The following is a 25,795-nucleotide window of genomic DNA, read 5'->3' as shown; positions in this document are numbered from 1 at the left end:
CCAAGTTAAGCATTTTAAAGTCACAAGAGCATGAGCTCTTTACTATTAAAATCAGTGAGTCATAGAAGTGCTTAATTACACTTGATTGAGTTCATGACCATTTCACAGTTATGTGTGTGTGTGTATAAAAGCGGCGGGGGGGGGGGTCTGTCTCTTTGTAAATCTCTGCATCTGCACATCAGAGCCATAGCACTGAGACCTAAACATATAAAACTTGGCACGCATGCTAAAAAGATCAGGCATATATACACTGGGATTATTTTGTTGTTGTCATTTTAAAAATGCATTAATTGATTTTAAAATGCCTGTGATGTGGAAGCCTACAGTAACATAATCAGTCACTAGGGAAATACTTTGCTGACCAACACATAGTTTTGTAGTCCATATGCTGTATTGGTAGGGTAAGAGGCAAAGTTTTCTGCCCCGTAACTCTCATCTTCAGGGGAAATACACATCCCACACTTAATGTTTCTGACAGCAGTGGTGTCTCTAAAGGCTTTGACACAGTTAGTATTTGGGTCCAAGGAGAGTTGTACGCATGCCCAACTTGCTTACAGTCCATGTATAATTGAGAACGCTTCCCAAATCATGGCTTCCCAAGCATGGGTACATCCATCTGTACATTCAGCTGAAAGGGAATGCAGTCCTTCTTGATCCATGCATAGACAGAGATTTCAGCCATGCAGGAAAGTTGGAGGTGGGGCTTCCCTGCCACCGCATTCAGTGGAACAGCTAATTTTAGACACTGACCTAGTGTTCCTACATGGGCCCTTCCTGAGGCACCCATGGGCATTACAGTGGTGCAGCCCAGAGCTAATATTTCTGCCATTGGTTAGAGCAAAAACAAAAAGTGAGAAGAAATACTCTGAGCATATGCAGATTTGCATTTTAAACTTGTTTCAATCATGGCACCATCATGACAATTTCCTTGTGATACCTGGATACAAAACACATTAACTTGGGAACAGGTGCTATTCTGAAGTATAAAAAGGATACTATATTTTTTACATAAAAAATGGCCATATATTCCCACAGACCACATGCAGACTATAATGCATTTTTTAAAGACCTGGAGAATGCTGTGGTGAACCACCTCAGCTCCAGTGGGCTCCAGCCCATGCTTATCACATCCCCCATAACCTGCTTCTCTCTGGAAATTTGGGAGACAAATATCTGGAGTGTGCAATCCCAGATCCTGGCCCCAGGGACCAGCCCTAACTGCACCACAGACCCCCCTTTTAATTTTCAAGAGAACAGGATGAATCCTTGCATAGAACTAGTAGTTGATCTAGACTTAGTCTTGAATGGATTCAGGAACTATTGTACACCACCCCAAAATGTTGTCACTTCTACTGTCTCAGTTGGGACATCACAAATAGCAAAGACAAAGCTGAATTAGAAACTCCAATTCATATTAGTTACTGATTGAGTCAGATGGAATTGTGTAACTGATTATATGTGTCAGGAAAGCCTGAGAAATATGGCTACTGGAATGTGATACTATTTCCTATGCCATAGTAATGACAGTATCAGAATTTTCCTGTATCATGTTGAAAACCTCTGTCTAGTTTGGGTGTGAACACTCACACACATGCACTTGTGACAATAGATATGGTGTGGTTGCATTTTCTGTAACAGCAGCTCCAGAAAGGAAAGATTCCCTGGTGAATTCATTACTATACCGGAGTCCCACCCCTTGCAATCACTGTAGACACATAACAGGATTACTGCTCAAGAGTTTGCTAGGATGTAAGGAAAATTATTCTGTTCAGTCAGAAGCCAGCATCACTGGAAAAAAGGTAAGAAAACGTCAGGCATTATAATAAAATGTTGAAATCTGGTCCAGTTCTGTAAGGTATTCTGTCTTAATTTTGTTGCGATGAGCAAGAATCTGCTATTGGTTTAAAGCTATATTCTATTTTAATTTTTTGAAAGCACTTACTTTGATGAATTAGAGCTGTTGAATAATTTTATAGAAGAACTGCGGATGATTCTATTATTTAATGGAAATTATATCCATCCTGAAAAATAAAATGATTACACAGAAAAATAACATTGATATAGGTTGATATGTTACAACGCAATAGTAATTGCTGTTTTGTAAGTAAAGCTATGAGTTTTGGAATATTTTCTTTTTTAAAAAATCAGTTATTGTCTAATAAAGCTATTCTTCAAAACTGGACATTCAATGATGTTTAAATAAATTCCAGTTGGATAGCTCTTTCATAACTCTTTTTTTCAAATATCTGTAAAAGAAAAAAAAAATCACTTGCTCAGCAATTAGTTAATGCACTGAGTACTCACCATCTTTCTAAGCAAGCAAATTAGTTAAGTTTAATAAGCTAATGGCATGGCAGTCCTTGCAAAACGTACAGCCACCTAATCAATGTGGTGACAAATAGAATGATCTGTGGTCTTCAGGGTGAAGAGTTAATTGAATGAACAGACAGAATTTTTTACATCTGCTCATATATTCCTAATGGATACCTTGGTTTTAGTCTTCCTTCTAGTCACAGCACATTCATCGTTAATTTAAAATCTCTATGTTTTTCAGCCACTTGCTTTTAGTCAGGGCAAAGGTCTCAGGTGTTTATACTTTGGAGATTTGAATTGTCAATATGATGTATAAGGCAAATATAACTGTAAGTGACTGAAAATCATTACGTATCTTGCTAACCTGCACTTGGAATTATGACCATAATCATGAACCAGAAGTGTTAGGCAAGATTCACATTCTGTAACAGAACCACACTAATGGTTGTGGTTGTTTGTGTGTTTGCGTGTGTGTTTAAGTCTATGAACTAAAATAGTCACAGTAAGCTTTGGATGTTATGCTATGAATATCAGATCTCTGTTTCTGAAAGAATGAAGATAGCACTGTTTCATATTGTTGCATGTTCAAATACAGACATGTACTGGTACACAAATTTTTCCTATGTACGTACAGAATATAAATAAATGCAATAAATAAATAAAGATCACAAACCATTTAAAGCCAATATTACTGAGTCTTCCTGATTTCCATGATCAGCAGATTGAAATATTTAAATCAGTAGGATTTACAAACACTTGTCTTTGGTTAAATCACACCAGTGAATTATTATTTAATATTTTGCTATTAAAATATGTATAAACACAATATGCATACTGTGATTTGGAAATAACTCAGATTGAAGAATAGATGCTATCAGGTCTAGAAGATACATATACATCCATTCATTTAAAATAATGACTACTTAGTACTTAATTACTTACAACTGGAGCCCCATCTACACATTTGAAGGAATGTAGGATTATATGGTAGATTTCTGAAGTGATCAAATGGACTTAATGATTTTGAACTGAGGCAGCACATTTTGGATTATTGACATCCACCCTGTTGAAGGACTTTGGCTGGATTGCTAGAGTCTGTTGATGACCAGGAACTGTCATTCTTTAGTCAACCAAAGGAAGAAAGAAATATCAAGATCAAATGCAGGGTGTGAGGTAGAGCAGCAGTGAATATTGCTATCACCACACCTCACTTGTGTTTTGGATACACTTAAGCCTTTGAGTTTGGAGGGTTACATGCATAGAGATCATTGCATTGCTCCATAAGTGTGTCATGAGGAATATAAGCAATGGGAAAGATCCAGTGCCAAATACTTTTCCTATGAGGAGGGAAAAAGCACATTTTTTAAATCCATTTTTCTAGGATTTTGAATCAGACATGTTACTCATTTCTTTGTTTATACAAGTATATCAGTTATCTCTATCTCTAAATCTGGCATAAACCATATCAACTGTGCAAATAATAGATAAAGTTCTTTAATTAGTTTTGAACAAAAATGATTATTACTATTTTGGTAAATCAACTTCAGATAAATCTGTTCTAATCAATTAGCATTTATTTGCTAGTAACAGAGTGTGGATTGTTTAATATTTGAAATCCAATAGATTATTTCGAATTCTAAAAAAAATGGAATTGGTTGTGATTATTTCATTTTGAATCTAATAAAGCATTTGATAAATTATATTGACAGTTTATATTTGTGTACTTAGACAAATCAGTATTTCCCCAAGAATTTTAAAAAATGATGAAAATTTTATCTCTCTCTCTCTTGTATTTGTCATGCAGGTTGACAAATTGAATTCTTTCAGACTTTTTTAGTTTGGAGCAGGGTGCATAGCAGAGCTGTTCACTGTCTCCTTTGATATTTGGTTTGTGCTTGGAACCCCTGGTATATACAATTAGGCAGAACAGAGATATGTTTGGCTTTGTACATGAGTAGGTATAAAATGGCTTTATCCACAGAAGATCTGTTGCTATTTCTTTGTAGGTTAGAATAACCTGTACTAAAATCAATCAGATTAATTTTCTTTATTTCCGGATAATTTTGACACATTTTTAGGTTCTAATATTAGTCTGTACAAATTTGGATCAATGTCTGTAGATAGTATCAAAACACTTCAAGTAGTTACCAATTGACCATTTCAAGAGCACCCATAAGTGATAATGCATTGGAGCCTAAAGACACTTTGCCAATGGTTAAACTCAATATAAGCACATTACTGGCAGAAATACCTCTTGATTTGGAAAGATAGGAATTACTTAATTTAAGCATTTGGAATAAGGTAAATGTACATTAGATGAATGTCTAGCCATAGGCAATTATGCATTATTTAGTATTCTTTTATATATTTTTCAAATTTAGTTTCAAAAACTTTATTTACTCTGGAAAGTTTGAGTGGTAGTGGTATGGAAGGTCTCGATTTCACTGAAGAAGTTATAGTCGTCAATTAAAGACAGTGGATTTTAATTTTCCAGATTTTAGGTTATAGCATAACTCTTAATGTGTTAACCCACACCAAAGACTGGAAAATAACTTCTTGTTTTCATGCCCCTCTATTTCATGGAATTAAAGAACTTGTCTTCCCTTTCTAGCATGGTGGCATAAGGATCCAGGAACCACAATTTTAGCAGCAAGAGATACTTGGAATGCAGCAGCTTTTTTCCACTAAGTGAAGGAAGATGTTAATGATGACTATGTATTGATAGTCACCAATGCTGTCAATAAAGTAGTAATACAATACAATACTATCAAATGATAGTACTGTCAATACTACTACTATTGATATACTAGTGGTATATCAGTTAAAATATATATACTTACTCTCCCTCCCTCCTTTCCTCCCTCTTCATAACGTTTAATGTTCTGCTGCAAATAAAAAGAATTTTTAAATAGCCTCTTACACTATTCTGAAGGCATCCTGAACCATCAAAAGTTACAAGGAAAGGAAGACTAGAGAGGAAAGGGGATACCATGAAAATCTTGTCTCTCAGGCGCACCAGGGCAGTCCTGTGACTGGAGTTTATTCTTGAGATTTCAGGATTCAAGCCACTGTGATCTGTAATTTTTAAATTTCCTTGCTGCTTTGAGTCCTTTTGTAGATTAACAGCTAATCAATAAATGTTATATTGGGAATTTGCATGAACTATAATTCTGAGGCCAGTGCATAATGTCAAATTTCATTCTGAAGATCATTCACTTAAATATTGTTCCTCCGACCACATCATTGTCCTACAAGGACTAGTTAAACATTCTTGTCTAAATCAACCTTATAAAGCTACCATTGCCTTCAAGATAATATTTGTATCAGAACTACATTTGAATAGCATTTCAGTTTATAACACCTGCACAGGTAAGGAAGTACTTCATGGAAGTACAAGCTTCTCTGGAAATAGATCAACAGCAGGCAATAGGAATTTCATTCACTGAACTGTGGCTTCTCCACATGATGCATTTATTGTTCATTTGTGATCCCTCATTCACAGAAATTTGCAGGGCTTTTCCATGCTATCATTTGTCCTCTAGGGCCCCTCTTGAGTTTCCAGACTTTTTTGCAGGTTTGCATAAAAAATGCCAATATGGTATTAAATTTTAACTTATGACACAATGGAACAAAAGTCTGGTGAAAAGAAAAAGTTCCAATATGTCGTGGTTGGTTAATAGAATATATAGAACTATGAACCTCTAGATATATTTTTTTCTGGAAGAGGTCTCCATACAGCAGCAAGTTGAACCCCTCATGTATCAACACTAGATTCTAAAGTAAGTGACATGATATGGAAGCACATCAGCATTCCATGCCCTACTGACCACCACTGGATATTCCTTCTCATGTGCTTAATGATCACATGAGCAGAAGACCAAAGCCACACTGGCAGGTCCTATCTGTGCTTCCTGCTGAGTCCTTTCTCATTGCTGCTCACATGAGTTCAATACAGGAGTGATTTTCCTATGATGTGGGCCTCTACACTTTGGAACATTTTCTTTGTAGCGTTGACTTAAATTAGAATTTGAAGCCCATTTGGCATGTGAGTAGACTCTGGAGATCAAGCACAGACATGTGGACCCCCACATGTAAAGACTGAGGATTTACATGAGCAGAGCCGACTGGAGCCAGGGGTCAGACTAGATGACCTGGGAGACCCCTTCTGACTCACTCTTTTCTTTGTTTTTATGTTAGAAGGTTTTCCTGGTGTGAAGTTTTTTATTTATTTATTTATTTATTTATTTATTTATATCCTGCCTTTTTCCTGCAAAGGGCTCAAGGCAGCTTACATCATTCTCCTCCTCCATCTTATCCCCACAACAACAATGCTGTGAGGTAGATTGGGCTGAGAGTCTGTGACTGGCCCAAAGTCACCCAGTTGGCTCCATGGCCGAGCGGGGACTAGAACCCAGATCGCCTGAGTCCCAGTTTCATGCTCTTAACCACTACACCACACTGGCTCTCCACACAAGTTGTAAGCTGCAGATGAATGTTCAAAGCCTAGGAAGGAGCTGGCATTTGGGAAAAAGCTGACATGATACAGAAGAGCAACTAACTATACTGAAGTGGCAAAGGATGTTTTTAGAAGCTCATCTATAACTTACTAGTGAACTTTATTTAGTAAAGTCATTAAGTACCCTTTTGTCCTCTTCATAATATTTACTTGGTTTATTATTGATTCATTTATAGCTGCCATTTCTAGTCCAACAGCTAATCCTTCTCTGAGAAGGTAAATGCTCTCTAATCACATCCCATTGTTTTTGCCAACCTAGCCTTCTTCCCTAGATCAGTTTTCTTTGGAAAAATCCATAGGACATTCTATACCCTCAAAACTTTACTTAGTTTTAGAGACTCAAAGTCACCTCAAGGGCACAATCAATAGATTCCAGAGATATTTTATGTCCCAAGTTTGTTTTTGATCTCAGGAAGAAAACATTAAGTGGTAAGAAGCTGAAATTTGGGGATATCATGAAAGGGCTAGGTTGTCGACCTACTTAAGCTTAAATTATGCAATGTAATTTGGGGAAACTTTGTACCACAACATTATTGCAATGGTTCTAAGAGAAAACAGTAAGTTTAAAGGCAGAATCCTGCTTAACATTAAAACTCTTGTAGGAGGGAACAATTGTGGCATTCTCTAGAAAATTTAATATGAAATGGCTTTTATATGGAAGAGATTTGGAAAGTATTAATTTTCTGCAGGCATTTTTCCTGAAAATATGCAGAGAAAATGAGAGAAGGAGAGAGAACGGAATATTCCTTGTGGACCTAATCTTCACAGCTGCACAAAATTGAGTGTGGGACTCCTTAAACAATTATGCAATTAATTTACACATGCCATATACACTCAGTATCAATTATACTATAAATACTTATATAGTTCTTTTTTCAAAAATGAACAGAGTAAAATGATTATTGTTCTGAAAGAAACAATAATCTCTTGTTTATTAAAATGGCTCTTAAAAATAGTACTCTTTTCCCTTCAAATCATGGCATTTTTCTTACAAATGTGGTTATTATGACTTCCTTAAGTCCTCAGTCAAAACTGCATTGTTGGTCAGTGACATCCCTGCCCATACCTTGATAGAAGCAGAGCACTTGAAAAGCAAGCCATGCTTTCATTCACTGGGAACAAGATACCCCTGGAGTCTCAAGGGAGCCCTGCATTTCCTTCTAGACCAGGAAATACTTGGACTTTGATGCATCAAGTGTGCTACTCAACTGCTGATAGAAACAGTGGGTCACATCTGGAATACACATGTATTAATTATACAGTCTGCCTCAGCATCCTGCATTTTTGGACTCCTGTTATTTAAAACAGCCTGACTTTCATGTGGGAGGAATGAAGCAGTTCCGTTTGCATAGAATTTTGATCTGATGTGTCTTTCTTAACACAATCAAATGATACCTCGTCCTATATTACTGCTTTCCAAACAGTCTGAGCCACTTTTTAAAAAGGTTGACTTTGCAATATGTCCATTGCCCATCTTATAAAATATGAAGTCCTTAAATATTAAGCAAAGTCCATTTCCTTCTCTTGGCATTACCTTATTAGGAGTGACTTGTGGCCAAAATATTTAAATTCCTTAAAAGGCAAATAAGTCTTTCTTCATCCTCCCAAAAGAAATCTTATCAAATTTTCAGTTGCCTGACTGACTTGAGTGCTCTTTACAACACAAAGTGCCCTTTGATGACTAACCTTTGGGGTTTCCCACACTTAGCAATAACATTTTCCTCTCTATAATCTCTAGGCTGTTTTGGACCTGCACTTTTATTTTGAATGGTCAAATCACAGGAATTATATGGTTCCACTAAAAATGTCACCAGAGTTTCATTTTAAAGAGAACTGAAACAACAAAAGGCACGTTATGATGTTCTTCTAGAAGCCATATATGCATCAGATAACCACCATTGTATTGTATATTCCTCCATGCATATTGCTCAGAAAGACATTAACTGCTAGACATGCTGTGAAAGAAAATTTAAATTGACTACATTGCCCAACAAATTCAGTGTCCTTGGAATAACAGGAAAGGAGACCAAAGAGATGCTGGAAAAAAAGAGAGAGGCATATAACCATCCTGAGGTGTGCAGAAGTAACAAATATTTTAAAGACCCAAATGGTGCAAGCCCACCCACACATAGGAAAAAGAAAAATAGCCCAATGAGAAATTAGCATCCTCAGTGACCACTAAGAGCCATAGAATTGAGCATGCAGTCCTATGGCCAGTAGATGCCGGCTGGCTGGCTGGCTGGCTGGCTCATAAGAGGAAAGGCAGAATCACGACTTCAATCTTGGAAAAGCCTATTTGCTTTCAGAAACCACCCACATCCTCTCAGCCATCGCTGAATCCCCCAAGAGAGAAATAGGTTTTCTTGGAGTGGAGAGGGGAGTGTCAAGACCAAGTTTAAGTGGTGCCTGGCCCCCACCACCTCCTCATGGTGCTGAACCTGACAATCTAAATGCTTTGAGTGTGAGGGGGATGAAGGGCTTGTCCTTATATGTGTGTACAACCATATAGGATTGAAACTTTATATGATTTATCTAAATTTATCTAATTATAATTTATCTAAGTTTACCCATTTTTTCCCTGCTGGAACTGATCATGGACACAAACACTTTTTATGATCAGCTCTCCATGCACTTATGAGTTTGTGATCCAGCCTGAAAAAGATCATTCAAAAGTACATGCATCAGAAAAAAAAATGTACACAAAACACACTTTGGATAATCAGGAAAAAAATCATACTTTTCCAATATGTGCATGTATATATTTTTTGGATTTCTGTGCAGGAAAACAGTGCAGCATTTTATATGAATCTGAGTTTTCATTTTGTTCTGGGTCCAAATTATTTCTATTTTAATTAAGTCTATTCTGGAAACATTTGGCTGGACAGCCTTAAGTTAGGATTATTGTGTATTACAGTCATTTTTCTACTCTCTTTTTCCCATTAAAGTGATACCTCATTTGTGAGGGGCTGGTAAGGGCATGCTGTTATCTTTTCTCTGCTAAAGTTAGAACTTGTTTGTTTATTAGGTTCATTTCAAAAGTCAACACTCTGTGAAGGATTTGCTCAAGAATTCCTGACTAATTCTTGCTGTGCAAAACCTAACACATATTTAAACTTTTTTTTTTCTGTTTCCTATACTAACACGAAGAAAGTTGCTCTCCAGACACAAACCCAAAGTTATTGGTGAAAAGAACATTAAATACCTGGAAACAACTCAGTCTTCTATAATACATAAATACTATAGAAATACCAGGAAAGTATTGTAGGCAGATAGCCAGCTATTTTCATCCCTCATTGCCAAATGTTTTCTCTTGCCCTCTTTCAGAATCCAATTTAAATAAATCTTCTATGTCAGTTTAATTTTTGGTATCTAGCTGTGTTTTCATGTAATAGATGTTAAGGAGAGTAATGGCCCAAAACATTTAGAAACAAATTTCTAGTTGAAGAACCCATAATACACATGGACCCTAATTAAGGAAAGCTAGTTATGAATAAATTCTGCTGAACCTTTTAAGGTTTATAAGGGAAAAAAACAGACAAGATTCAGTTCAAGATTCTAATCCAACATCACCCAACCAGAGACCTATAAGAAAACCACAAGGAGGACTTCATTTCAATAGTATCCAGTAAATGACATAAAAGGCCTACTATCTCTGAACTTAGAAGCAATATCCTTCCACGCATTTGTCTAATCTCCCTTTAAAACCATCCAAGTCAGTGGACATCGCATCTTCTTGCAGCAAATCACACACTTTAAGTATGTGCTCTATGAAGTGCTTCCTCCTGTTTGTTCTTCTTCTCTCACCATTTAGCTTCATTGGATGACCCTAGGTACTGATATTATATGAAAAAGAGGGGAAAAGCCTTCCCTCATATCTTATCCATAGATATACAGAGAGGCGGGGAGGGGGGAGCACTGTGGTGGTTAAGAACATGGAAGTGGGAGTCAGGAGATCTGAGTTTTAATCCCCACTCAGTCACGGAGCTCACTGGGTGACTTTGGGCTAGTCACAGACTCTCAACCCAACCCATGTCATAGGGCTGTTTTTTAAAGGGTAAGACTGAAAGAAGGGAGATAATTATGTAATGACCCTGAGTTCCTTGAAAGGAAAAATACAGGATATAATTATAATTATATTATTCTATTTGGAACTAATCCAATGGGTTAAGTAAAGCTCCAGTGAGTCTTTCGTACACAATTGGGCTGAAAGTGAGGATATGTTAATCTGCTGTTTCCAGTCTTCCATTCATTCTGTCCCAAACATCAAGATGATTTTTCTGATCTTAAGTTTGGTTCATCCTGAATGTAGTGAGGTTTTTTTAAGTTCATGTGGGTCAAGCAACACCCTTCAACATGAATGGAAGGAAAACTAGACAAAATAGTATACGCCACTCTGTCTTATCAAAGCAAAATCTTACTGTCATTGATCCACCTCTCTGAGCTAGTTTGCCAGTTTATTTAGCATATGACGAGTTTATGACAAGAGAAGGAGCAAATATATACACACAATCCACACAAATATATACAAAACTTCTTTCAGGGATACAGCAGCAGTCTCAAAACCGGATGTCTAGCTCAGCTAAGCAATTGCCTCTGATGCTGCTTTGTGCAGATCTTCTAAGGATCCAGGAAATGCACATCTTGGGCATTCTTGCACAATATGTTTGATACTTTGCATGTTGGCACCACAATTACAGGAAGGAGAATCTTTTTATCCCCATTGATACAGAGCAGAGACACTCCTTCCAGCATTACATCTAATTCTATTCAGGTTTGTCCAGACAGAACAAGGCAGGTTAAAGCCAGGAAGTTTGGAAGAGGGATCACTAATGTCCAAGCCATAAAATGGTAACTTGGACCATTCTTTTCTCCAAGTATTCTTAGTGCTGAACTGGGTAAATGCAAGATAAATGGCTGTTTCCCAAGCTGGCCTATGAGATGTCAGCCTTGTGACAGTCTGTCCATTTTCTGATATGAATGGGGAGGGCCTTACTATACAACATCCTTGACCATAACTAGGAGAGAGCATGTCGTCTTCTGATGGGAGGTAGTGTGATGTTGCTAAGTACTGGTAACCAGTGTGCAGGAGTGGAGTTCAATGTGCCAGTTATGATATGCATTGTCTAGCAGATTTGAACACCAACCTTTTGGCTGTGGGAGCTGTTAAGCCACACATTAGCACAATATTCTGCCACAAAATAAACCAAAGCCAAAACTGTTGTTCTCAGGGTGTTAGCATCACCACCCCAGGACGTTCTAGCCAGTCCATTCAATAAATTATTGTGCCTTTTCAGTTTTGCAGCTTTTTTGTTCCAGGTGTTGTCGGAAGTTCAGTGATCTGTCCAGAGTAACTCCCTGGTACTTTGGGATGTTATTATATTGTAAAATATGGTTGCAATACTGCACCACAGGCTGATAGTTAGCGTGCCTATTGCCTATTATTAGTTAGCATGCCTGTTGTTTGCCAGTTAATGCAGCTCTTTCTTTCCTTCAGAATGTTGGACTTTCTTGCTTCCATTTCCTTTCTTCTTCCTGCTCCTGCTCCTCCTTCTCTTTTCCATTTTCTTTTCTGCCCAATTTGTCTATCATTCAACCATTACATCAGCTAAAAACATGTTTCTCATATTAAGGAGGGCAGTTCTGGTTCATTTCTGCAACTAAGTTAACCTTCCCTTCCTTCCCTTCCCTTCCCTTTTTGGAAAGAGGTTGTTGTTTCACCCTCTTCCTCTGAACTTTTTAGAACTTTGAATCTCATTTTGGCTTCCTGAGCTAAGCTAATGACATTCTCTGTCCTCCTCTGACTTTTTGTTGAACTCTGTGACCTAGCCTTTTGAGCAAAAGTTCCTGAGCAATATATTCTAATATATCCAATATATTTCCTGACTGAAACTAACACATAAAAAGGAGAGAGAGAGAGCGAGAAAGGGAGAGAGAGAGAGAGATCGAGAGAGAGAGAGAGAGAGAGAGAGCACATTGTCATAACATTAAACACTATACATATATGCCCCTTTTAGAGCATGAAAATTCATGGACATTTTTGTATGCATCTATGCAGATAATTTTACAAGTGTTGGTTGTGAAGTTTAACTTTATTTTCACAAAGACATTCAATTTCATGTATACTTTCTCCTAAAAGATACATTTTTAATTGGCAGATTCTACTGCAAACTTTGGAGAAGTGCCAATTGTGAAGGATAATTGAACTTTGGTTTGCATATTGAATCCAAAGCAAAGTGAATATCCCAAATGATCTGTCTGTTGAAGTCAGCAACAACTAAGCATGACCAACTTCTCCTGGATTAGGACCATGATATATAAAACTAGCTTTGCTGCAATGAACTGCATGTGGTCACCCTTTGACATTCAGCTTCTTATCAGCTTATCCTGATATTTAAAATATAAATGAGCTGCATTCTGAAAGAGAAGAAATAGATGTTACTAAAAATTCATTTGGTTGGCTGAATCCAAAGATGACGATGGATTTCAGATGTGTTCTTCTGCTTGCAGAGAGAGTACTTTCTTGAACAGAAGGCATCTTCAGTGAGCAGAAGGTCACCACTGGATTCTACACCCACCCCCCACACCCATGTGTGTGCATGAGCATATACTTGCTCAGCTTTGTCCACAATACATAGCGCATGTATATTTATATAGCTGGGTATCGCTGCAATAAATATGAAAGCAAGAGCTCAATTCTTTCTTTAACGCTTTGCCCTTTTATTGCAGGAAAACTTGGTAATTTAAATATACATGTGCAATTTAGAACTCAGTGCAAAATGCATGCATTTTGCATATGAACTGGGATAATTGTGTGTCGTTGAGTTCAAAATTTAAAGTATGAAATGATATCTACTCATTTATAGCATTTTTACCCTGTCAGCCAAGGCTCCTAACCTGGCTTAGCCCTCCGTAAGGTCAAATGGTGCAGATGGTCCTTGCTGTTTGACTTGCAGTGTAAAAGGCAGGACCTCTAAATAAAAATGAGGAGGAAGGAAGAGGAGCAACTTGGGCACTGAAACACTAATGTAGAGCTGCCCCATTTCTTAGGCACGGGATCAATATTTGAGATGGTTGTGCAAATGCCAGGGCTCAGCGGAGTCCAATGATGCTGATGCCAATGTAATTATTTATTTTCCCAGCACTTAGAAGGAATGCCAAGCACTGGCACTTTCATTCCCCCTCGTCCCTGATCCCTTATTAGGGGAGTTGTCAGGGAACCAAACTGGCACTCTTCAGAAAGCTACCGCTCCCTGAAGCCTCACCTGTGCTTCTCTAGCTCCAGCGCTTTTGCTTTTGTTTTCCTTTTCCCACTGAATGCCAAGCAAGAAAGGAGGAATGTAGTGAGCAGGAGCAGTGCTTCTCCACTGCCTGCCAGCACCACCTCTGCCATCACTATCGGTCCAGAATAGCAGAGGAAAGATTTTGCCTGAGTCATTCCGGCAGCAAGAGCAGAAGCAGCAGTGGGAGCCAGTGTGGGGGCAAAGGGCCATCTGTGCCCATCCAGAGAGGCACAGGCTGCAGTGCTCCTCCATTGCTAGTTGCTCTCATTTCTGCACTCACTGTCTGCAAAGAATGGACAAAGTAGCTCGTCCCAGTCTTGGCTCCCATGCTGTTCTGTGGGCAAAACAGCCACATCCGAGGAGAATTCTTGCAACAAGAACTGCTGCTGTGTTCTTTATTTCATTTCTGTACAGCTCCACAGCCAAAGCTCTTGGACCAAGCTCTTTGGCCAAGTCAAATTTTCATCCTTTCCATGAATTGCTGGGAAGGAAAGAAAAATGTTAGCCGAGCCACAGGCTCCAGAGATGCTTCTCCACCATCACCAGCTACACACCTTACGGTAGGACAGGTTGCAGTTACTCCCATCCTGATGTTCAGGGCTCCTCCTTTAAAGAGGACAATCCCCTAGTTTGGAGGTGTGGCAGAGGAGAAATTTCCCTCTGTGTTAAGAGGTGCCCAGTCCAGATCTGTTGCAAACTTAACAAACCAGTAAAGAGCTTCCAGCGTCCCTTAAACTCCTGATCAGAGTTAGCACCTGGACAGCAGACTGAGCAGGCACACCAATCATCTGATCATTTCTCCCCACCGTGGTGAGACGTCTGGTATTTCTATTAAAGTGGTAAGTGCTATTTCTAAGTATGCACCTATACATGATGCACATTTGAATATATGTTTTTTTTTTGTTTTGTTTTTTTCAATGTATATCCTGCCTTTTTCCTAGGAAGGGCTCAAGGCAGCTTACATCATTCTCCTCACAGATATATATTATGCCACTCAAGGTCCTCCCTTTTGGTGATACGTTTCCTTGGCTACCCTGCCCACCTCTGCCCATGTAGACAGGCCCATGATCAAGGAAGACACCAACGGTACCTTCTCCAAGGGCCCCCCAAATCTGGGTCTGGCCCTGCTGTTTCCCTCTTGTCTTTCCATATCGGGTTCAGATGAAACTCAGTGAAATCCATCCTTCTCACATTCAGAGACTTCCTCTCATGCATGGCCCAGTCTAAGAAAGAGAGCTGAGTTGAGGGGACGTCCACAAACACTTCCAGAATGAAGGTTGCACAACTGTCACTTTCTTCCATGTCGTGTGCATCAGCACTAACAAAGGCTGCTGCATACGGTGTGGAAGAGAGATGCTGCTTGTGCAGCACATGGAAATTCATCCCTTGCAGGTGCCCCATGCATATTATTTTGCATATTTACCCACAAATGTAGTCTCAGAACAATACACAAGCTTTAAAAAATCCAAAAATGTGCAAATTTTCCTGATAGCCTAAATTTGCACATTTTTGGCCAATCTATATATTTGGGGAATTGCAAATCTGCACAAACATAGATAAGCACACACATGTGTGAAAGCATTTGTGCAAATTCCAAGTCCAGAGATCAATATACAGCAAACATTGCCCAAAAATCCCTAAGTAGCCAAGACAGCAGTTTTCTCTCTATTTGTACATCACCTGATCAGAGTTAGGATCCAAATATTCACAAGGATTCCTGCTTCAAGAGAAGTCCTGTGGTGAAGTTTGCCAATGGTAGCTTGTTGTTATTTGCAGGCCTGGTCACAGTCGGAGTTAACTGTTCATCCACCTAGCTTGTTGCTGTGAGCTCCAACTAGACATGGTATTTGGTACACAGGCAAAGAGGCCTTTCTCCACCTAGAATCTTTCTGAGCAGAGATGAGAAGAACTCAGCCAAGAAGCATCTTCATACAAAGCATGCTTTCTGCCACTCGGCCATGCACCCTGCTGGCACGCATAATACATAGTTCTGCCAAGCAACTGGTGGGTCCAGATGCAGCTATGAACCCTAATTGGCTTGGAATTAGTGATATTGCGCTGTGATAGGGATGGGAAGTCATGTTGCATCCACACTAAAAACACACAGACAGAAGCATACTGTTTTGCTGGCAGACTCCAGGCAACATTATTCATTAAAAACATTACCTGTAAAAAAACAAAAACAAAAACAGAAAAATGGATAATTTTTCTTCTAATGAGAAAGAAGCCCCAGAGTTCTATTTGGCTCACTTTGTGTTAAGAAAAAGGAAGGTCTGTACTGTAGAAACCGAAAGCCAATTGTTACACTACACAACCATCTTGTTTATGTTAGATATACCAGATATAAAACTGTGAAAATGGCCTTGATTTATATATATATATATAAAAAATCTGCTGCAGCTGTGAAGCTCACAACAGTCATGGCAGTCAACATATGAGAGATGGGGAATCGGAGAGGCAGTCCAGTGGGGCTGGGGGGAACCAACTTAGTAAGCAAAATCTTACTTATTTTGTTTGAAAATACCAAATGAGAACCAATGATTGCCAAGGAAAATATCGAGAAATTTCAAAAGAGAAAGAACACCAGCAAGCCATGAATGGAAGACTTATTCTTCAGTATGAGTAGCGGAAGTCCTTTGAGATGAGAAGCCACATTGGATCCTATTTTCAACATAAAGTCAACAGGGCATTTCAGCAAAGAAGTTTTATTTTGGAGAGTGCAGTGTTGCTTCCGTAAGGTAATATCAGCAAATTAGTAGTATACTTTTTCCTGAATACTTTTCTCTTCATATGCCAATACAAGCTTCTTTTTATCACATCAACTGCTACCTGGCAAGAGTCAGCAAAAGTTTCTTCCAAAGTTAAATCATGCAAAAACAGCATTTACCAGACTCCTTTCACAGTGCAGTATAACCTTTCTGTATTCCAATCTTCATTTTCACGAATGCAAACCCTTCACTGCCCTTGTAACACGTGCCATGTTTTACAACAGATATATATTGTGGTGGTGCTTAATTGGACTGAGGATCTAAGAGATAAATTCTAGTGCCCACTCAGCCATGAAGCTTTCTGGGTGACTTTGGGCCACCAGCTTATTCTCCCCACAAGAAGATTGAGTGCAATATAATCATAATAACGTATTGTATGCCACTTTTGCTGGACAGTCTTAGAACAACAGATTTGTCATTTACCTAGACAGAAGAATATTGATAACATATTTCTCTGTGAGTTGTAGATGAGGAAACATGGAAACGCTGAAGCAAGAGGGAAGACAGCAGATGTTGTGTGCATTTCTGGTGAGAAGTAAATTCATACTAGGAAAGTAAATCATCTTTCCTTTAGTTTCATATTCCATTAAATACCTATGTAGTTTATTAGTATATTCATTCTGTATGCCACATATACTCTAAATGGTTGTGAGAAATTGGATGTATCCCTTCAAAGTTTCTGCTGCTTCATCACCAGAAGACAGAGAACACACTCCATGAACACACATAGGATGTTTTGGCTTGTATTCATTGTAATAAATTGGGCTAAAATAGTCTAAAACTGGATTCAACTCTATATATTTGCAAATAAACTGTATGAAAACAACCTGTCCTCAAGGAAGTCACATGACGATTGGTTTAAATGGCCATGAAAAGGGGGCCTTGGTAATTTTCGTCACTGTTAGGGAGCAAATGAAAGAGAAACAGCAATTAAGGCTCCATCATATGTTCATGTGCAGCAAATGCTTAACTGTGTCCTCCCAGACCATGCATATACAGTCACACTTGCATATAACACTGTGTGCATGGGCCTCATTATTATTGGTAACAATCACATGTACTGGATCAATACCTATGCCAGCAAATGAGCAAAGGACTTATATCACACACCATTTTTCCAGGACCAGCTGTGCATCAAGTGAACAGGTTGGCAGCTGAAAGAACATAGGAGCAGGCTCAAAGATCACTCCAGGAATCAGATTCTCCAGTAGAAAATATCTTTTCACCTTCTCATTGAGGAGGGGAAGTGTAAAATAAGTAATCATTGCAATGTTTAGAGATGACTGTGTGCCCAATGCAAAAGAAGCAGTAGCGAACACTGGGAAATGATTGTCAGTTATAATAATCATATAAGGAACCACAAGGATCTGTCCTAACATATATCATGCTGATGATAATACTATGCACTTATCTTAAAAGTTCACACAAAATTTCATTCTCATTTCTGCTTTGGAAAGGAGAAAGTGTGCCCAAAGAGTGTAAAAGAGTGTGTCTCTGTAAACAGTGATGTAGGGAGAGAGGAAGTAGATCCGAGAGGCTGATAGTTCACTTTCTAATCCTGTCATTAGTTGTTGCATGTCATCAAGTTGTCTCTGACTTATGGCTACCCTGTGAAAGCATGTTCTCCACAATGCCCTGTCCAAAGGTGTGGCTTCTTTTATGGAGTCAGTCCATCTCATAATTTGGTCTTCTTCTTCTACCTTCAACTTTCCGTACCATTTATTGTCTTCTCCAGTGAGTTGTGTTTTCGAATGATGCAGCTTCAGTGTCATCATTTTTGCTTCCAGCAAAAATTCTGACTTCATTTGTGCTAGAATCCACTTCTTCATCTTTCTGCCAAAAGACTATTTGCAAATCGCTCTCCTCCAGCACCATATTTCAAAACCTCTTAAATTTTTCTCCTCTTGGCCTTCTTCACTTTCAAGCTTTCACACCCATACAAAGAGATCAGGAATACAATAGTGTGGATGATCTTGGCCTTGTTCTTCCATGGTACATACTTGTACTTGATTATCTTGTCTACTTCCTTCACTGCTGCCCTTCCAAGTGTCAGTCTTCTAATTCCTTGGTCTCCCTTTGAACTGATAACTACGCTGAGATAAGTAAGATCTTCCACACTTACAATTTCTCCATTGTTGACATTAAAGTTGTCCAGTTCTTCTAAAGTCACAAATTTGGTTTTCTTCAGCTTCATTCCAATCTGCTACAGCTTTCTGCCACTAATACACTATCATTTATGCTTCTTCAAATACTGATGTATGTTTCACCAATGTTCATTCTTGCTTCATCTAGTGGTGGTGACCAAAGTGAGGCTCACAAGCCATGTGCAGCCCTTTGAGTTAATTTGTGGCTCACAGAGGGGCTGAAAAAGTCCAATTCAGCACAAACAAAAGCAGAAATGAGGCATGAGTCTCCTGCTGTGATAACCAATTGTGCTGCTTCAGTCCTGCTACTTCAACCCTGAGCCTCATCCAATCAAAGCTCAAGCAGCGGCTGAACCCAGGAGCGCAACAACTCTCCTGGAAAAGATCTGCAAATCTCCTGCTGTGACAACCAATCACAGCAGCACTTCTACTCTGAGCATCAAACAGCAGATCAGTCAACAGGCACAAGAACCCTGCAGAGAACCAGTAGAGCATCTTCTGGTACCATTATCATTACAAAGCACTTCAGTTTGTTCAGAAGTGTCTATGGAAGACATCTTAAGTAGGTTTGTGTATCTGTTGGAGTCTATTATTACTTTTCAGGAAGGAAAGAAAAGATTCTATCCTCAGCTGGAAAATTATGAATGGATGCAAGACCACATCCTAATGTTCCTCACTGATATAATGAATCATCTAGAAACTTTCAATTTGGCACTCCAGGGGGATGATAAGATTGTTCCTGACCTTACTCAGACAATTTTCAGTTTTCAGAATAAAATAAGAGATTTTCAAAGATACATGTGGTCAAGGCACTTCAGTTACTTTCCCAATCTAAAAAAGAAAGTAATACTTTCCCTGATATTAAAATAAAGGACCACAAACTGAAGGACACCAAGATAAATTACAAGGACTGCTTGATAATTTCCTAGAGAGGTTTGAAGACTTGCAGAAGCTGAAGCCCTGTTTTGCCTCTTCTGTAAATCAATTCATGGTTGATATGATCAATGATGGTTGCACAATTCTCAAACCTCTGGTTTCAGAATCATCTGCTGTGGAAATGGAACTAATAGAATTACAGGAGAACCCAGCTCTAAAGATGATCCATAAATTCCAGGCTAAAATTGAGTTCTGGAAGCCAGTTACAGAAATAAAATATCCTGAACTGAAGAAAACCAGTGTGCAACTCATCTCAATTTTTAGCACAACATACTGCTGTGAGTCACTGTTCTCTCTAATGGAGTTTGTGAAGTCCAAGCATCATGTGATCCCTACAAATCAACACCAAACTGTCCTAATTTGTACAACCTTGCCAACATATCACCTGGATTTTCAATGACTCACAGCCAAGATGGTAATTCACAAAACCTCTACTTGCAGTAACTAGCTTGATAATTGTAGCAAATATCAATAATTAAATAAATAAATGGTCGTATCTTGCAGGTCTCAAACATCTGACATTTACCATATGTGGATCTTCCACTCAGGAAGTCTGACCAACCCTTGGCCTATAGGAAACATCCTGCTTCTCCAAATTCTGTGCTAACAGTAGCTTCTTGTTCATGATACAAGTGCAGGACAATCAAATGCTGAGGCACACCTATTTCCTTCGGGACCATCCACTCCTTCCCATGAGCCACACAATCAAAGGCTTTGCTGTAGTGTATAAAGCATAGACTGATTTTTAATTGAAATTATTTGGTGCATTTCCATAGCCAATGTATATTAGTAATATGATCTCAATACCGTCTTCCTTTTTGGAATTCAGCTTGAACATCAAGCACTTCTCACTCCATGTAGGATAACATTCTTACTTGTACACACTGAGCATTATTTTGCTTGCATGTAAATTAGTGCAACAGTGCTGTAGTCACTGCACTCTTTATACTCTTTCTTGGGCACTGAAATGTATATTGAACATTTCTACTCTGTGGGCCATTGTTTTGTTTTCCATATTTGTTGTTAGTATATTCTTGTTAGGATTTGGAGAGACTCAGTCTCTGCAACTTGGAATAGTTGTATTGGTACCCTGTTTTTCTGTATTCTTTATTCCTTCCAAGTGTTTTCAGAACAACTTTACTTCCCTTTCTAAAATTGTATAGATTCTTCCTAACAAGGTTCATATTCAAAGGAGTCTGTTATGCTTTCATCTCTTCAATATAATTCTTCTGTATATTATTTCCTTCTGTATATTATTATTCTTTCTATTTTATACTGGTCAGATATTATATTCCTCTGTTGGTATTTCAGCATATCTAACTGAGGTTTGAATTTCCCTCTGATTTCTTGGATCTCTTTTTTTCTTCTTATGTTGTTGTTTTCTTCTGTTTCTTTGTACTGAAAATTGTAATAATTTTGTGTCTCTACATGATAGTCGCCAAAAAGCTGCATTTTAGAGTCTGAACCTATTTATGTAATGCTTTGCTTTTGCTTCTGGCCTTAGAAATTGTGAAAGTTTCTTCTGTTATCCATCTAGGCCTTTTCTTTTATTTTGCTACTGGAATTGCCTTTTCCATTCTTCCCTAGTAATGTCTCTGGTTTCAGCTCACAATTCTTCTGGTTTAATTTCCTCAGGAATGTTAAATGGTATTTACTGCTTCAGCAGTGAGAATACAGATTCTCCATCACACACTTCCAATTACACAATCTATTTGCTTTCTTTATTGGCCATATGTTAATGTCCATGTATACAGTTATCTGATTGGTTGCCTGAACTGCTTGCTTGTGATCGTCAGGTTGTTACCATCATAGAATCCTGTGTGTCGTTCTTCTACTTCATTTCTAACTCCTGAGCCAAATATTACCACAGCATTGTATTCTGACTTGCTTTCTGCTTTTGCATTCTAATCAACTATGATAATCAGCATGACTTGTTTTGGTGTGTTATCAGTTTACTCAAGGATGCTTGCATAGAAGTCTTTGATCTCTTCTTCTTCACCATCTGTAGTTGGAGCATAGACTTGAATTATGCTTATGCTGGTAGGTTTTCCAAGCATTCTGATTGATATTATTTAGTTGGACTTTGCATTAGGAATCCTTACTGCTTATGTTACAGCTTATTTCAATATTAGAGCCACTTAATTGAGTTTGCCATTTCCAGAGTAAAACACTTGATGTTTGTCTGACTGAAAATGTCCCATTTCACCCCGCTTTAGTTTGCTCACATCTATTTGTTTAAATGTTCCAATTCTTGTTTTATGGTTTCCAGTTTGCCTTGATTCATTCTTCTCACATTCAATGTTCCAACTGTATGTGTTATGGAGCACCAGACTTTCCTTTTGCCTCTGTGCATGTCAGCCACTAGACTTCCTTTCCGCCTTGACTTCCTAGTTGCATCATTAGTGACAGCGCTATTTGTCCTTTGCTCTTCTCCAGCAGCTGGTTATGTGCCTTCTGAGCTGGGAGATTCTCACTTTCTGGCACTATCTCTTGTTTCAGTTTGGGTTGTTTCATCACAGAGTCTACTAGATAAGAAATACTGTTTTACAACTGCTTTCTTCAGTGCAGTCTTAACCATAGTTAGCTTGGGTTTCATACTGTTATTTGTGAATGATCCTGCTTCAGTGTTGCCTTCAACTACCATTGCTGCCCTGTAGCTGTCCTTCAGAGGTTTCTCTGTTCCCATCACCAATAGAGAGAAACCTATTCTTCTCTGCTGATGTAACCTTCCTCCGGAAGAGAATTGATGCATCTTAGTCTGGTGTCCCAACTTTAACAGTTTTGCCTTGGGTGACCCTGCTAGGAGACCAGCCAAGTGAATGAGTCTGGCTTTCTGGTGGCATTGCTGTCAGTTCCTCTGACACTTTTAAACCCCTTCACTGTAATAAGCTATGAATCCTGGGCAGGGTCTCTAATCTTAGGGCATGCCATTAGATGAACATCCTTCTAATGCTACAAGTCTTGACAAGGCGTCCAGTCAGCATAACTCCCTGGCTCCTAATCTCTCCTTCTGAAGAACCCCCTTCTGAACCTCCTTTGCAGGTGTCTTGCCTAGATAAATCTCTATGATGCATGCCATTACAAATGACCCAAAACCACAAGGAGAGGGACCAAAGAGCAAACAACTAGCTCACAAACCCCTCATTTGAGGACTCTCTTTCCACATAAAATGCTGCACTTCTCTTTGCAGAACATTGTAGTTTTCTTATTTACAGCACCTTCTATATTGTCACAGGTACAGAAGGTCACTTAGCACAAGTAACATGGGGAGAAGCCATCTTTTTTTAATAACTTTAAAATTTATAGTGTATTCTTGCACAAAACTCCTGTATCTATTCATCTGAAGCTTGGCAGGGTTGATCCTCTCTGAAGGAACATCTATCCTTCCAAATACCATCTAGTTCTGCCAAGCAATAAAAGGGTTATCAGCTTGAGATCAATACCAGGGTCCAAGCAACTTCCAAATTCATTAAGGCAATTTTTGGAGTCTACGTTGAACCTTGTGGTCAGCACACACTTTTCATGTGAAGTGCTTTGAAAAAGTAAGAAAAACTCCATCACTAGTAGTATGGTTTTAAAATTATGTCTATATTATCACATAAGAAAAGAGCTGACAGTTAAAATACATGCACAAAGTGGATCAGGAGCTATAATTTTCTCTGGGAGTCAAATCAGAGGCACCAGGTGAAGTAGATCAAGCATTTGAACATCTGTACATAATGACCACTTGCATTATAAATCTATTAAACCTAACTCACAAGAAAGACATAAATGAGTACCATTAAAATGAAACCACTCTTATAGTGAGTACTCCCTTTCAGGAAGTTTAAGGTCATCTGTGGTACAATGTAAGCATAAATTAAAGTGTGTGTTCTATTTTTAGTACACTGCTAAAATAAACTCTTCATTTGCAACTGTAGTCGAGATTACTGACCTAAGTACCAAAGCTGTACATGTATACACAGATGTCTGCTGTGAGCTTTAGGATATGTTTCTTCTGAAGGACAGATATGTAGCGAAGAGCTAATCTGGGATTCTTTAAACTTGATGGCCTCGATCCAGAGAAAGTTGGTTGCACTAAATTCCAGTTGGAAATAAGACAAGCTAGTCACAAGCTGAATGATTTAACTTCCATTCATTTCAAAGGAATTTGAGATGTAGTCCTATGCATATTTAGACTGAAAATTGTCCAATGAGTCCCAGCATGCCCTGGCCCACCACGCTAACAGAACAATCTATGTATGTCTACTCAGAAATAAGCCATATTGACTTCAATAGGACTTATTCCAAGGTAAGTTTATATAAGACTGGAGCCTAGTATGCATGGTCTTTAAGTTACTTCTCATTCACTAGGCTTCTAGGAAAGTGATTCAACTTATCTTCGTAAATATCCAAGACAAGCTTAATACTTGGGTTCCCAGAACTCACAGATGAAATGTGTTGCTGACTTTTTTTGCTTTTGCATACACATGCTTCTATCTTTTGAATAGCCAACTTATACTACTTCTCAAATCATTAATTGAAAGAACATTCAACATAGTTTTCCTGTTTCCAAAAGAGACAGACAATGACATTGACTGCTCACTCCCACCTCATGTGGCAGCCATTACCATGTGAGCTGTGACTGAACGTATAGATTAAGACATTTTCACCATGCTACCCCAACGCATTTTTAATGCTTTGTGATGACATGGTGAAAGTCAAATGATCTATGGGGCAAGCCACTGTATATGAATAAACCACAGTCTGTCAACAGCCATCATGTGTGCTGATTTAAAGCGAGAATCCCAGGCAGATCTGACCTTTGCTTGCTTACAGTTCAGCATCATTTGAGACCAGTTTGTACACTGTGCTTACATTTGCATGACATGAATGGTGTGGTTGCCATTCCACCATGGTTCCAACTTAACCCACCATGATGGATTCTCCCACACACCAATCGACATCTCTCTTGGTGCCCGTCAAGATTCCGTCCTGATTTATGTTTCATTTTAAAATACTACTTTTATTTAACCTTTTAAAAATAAGAGACTGACTGGCATGCTGCAAAGTAAATAACAACCTCCAAATGGATTCTTTATTTTTATCTTTATTTCTTAGAATAAAAGATGGACCCCAAATGCATTTTTGATAAATAAAGATGTGTGACCGCAGGTCAGCTGCCCAAAAAGAAGGATAAAAAAATGTCTGGGGGTGTTTGAGGGAATAAGGGAGGTTGTTTTTCTTCATTATGTTCTCTCTGTGTGTGTACATGTGTGTGTGCACATGTGTGCACACATGCACATGAACATGCAAGTGCATGCTAGTTTCTTGGTTTGATAAAATGTGTTTAACCTTCATTTTTGTGAGAGTGTTTTATTTTATTGTGCTTTATGAGGCCATCTGTGTGATTTAGCTCTTTGGGGCTCTGCCTTGAAGCCAGTTTCTTGGGCAAGTTACTTCTCTGATGCTCAACAGTTTGCCCTCTGTGAAATGGGTATTGGACTGGAAAAGTGTGGGCTCGGAAGAGTGCTAAATTTTGGGTTCAGCATTTCAAATTTCAGCCTTACCACTTCGGCCTTCTACTTAGGTTTTTGGGACTCTTCTTTCGATCTCACCAGTTCCATTTCTGAGAAATAGGGGCTCGGTTACTGAATTGTCCATCTGTTGGATGGTAAGGAACATTCACGGTAACCCCTGGTATTCTCAAAATCATGAAGTGCCCAGAAAACTAAAAAGGTTGGACCCACCTACACCATAATAATATTAGGAGAGAAACCCATGTAGGAGAAGCTAAGGGCACCTTACTTTCCATGCTGGTGTGCTTTGTCCCAGATCTCAAACATGGCATAGACACTT

At 38.6% G+C, this 25,795-nt stretch overlaps 1 protein-coding gene across 1 annotated transcript in view; it reads left to right on the top strand.

Moving 5' to 3' along the window:
- The first annotated feature begins 1,658 nt into the window (after positions 1–1,658).
- Positions 1,659–25,795, top strand: part of DLC1 (DLC1 Rho GTPase activating protein) — a 313,895-nt gene continuing 289,758 nt past the window's right edge. The window contains exon 1 of the mRNA XM_044418408.1: positions 1,659–1,799. The gene's annotated coding sequence lies outside the window, so the exon portion shown is untranslated. The remainder of the gene's footprint in view (positions 1,800–25,795) is intronic.

Source organism: Varanus komodoensis, unplaced genomic scaffold, assembly GCF_004798865.1.
Source record: "Varanus komodoensis strain SLA01 unplaced genomic scaffold, ASM479886v1 scaffold9, whole genome shotgun sequence".
Lineage (NCBI taxonomy): Eukaryota > Metazoa > Chordata > Lepidosauria > Squamata > Varanidae > Varanus > Varanus komodoensis.
This window is presented reverse-complemented; position numbering and strand designations above follow the sequence as displayed.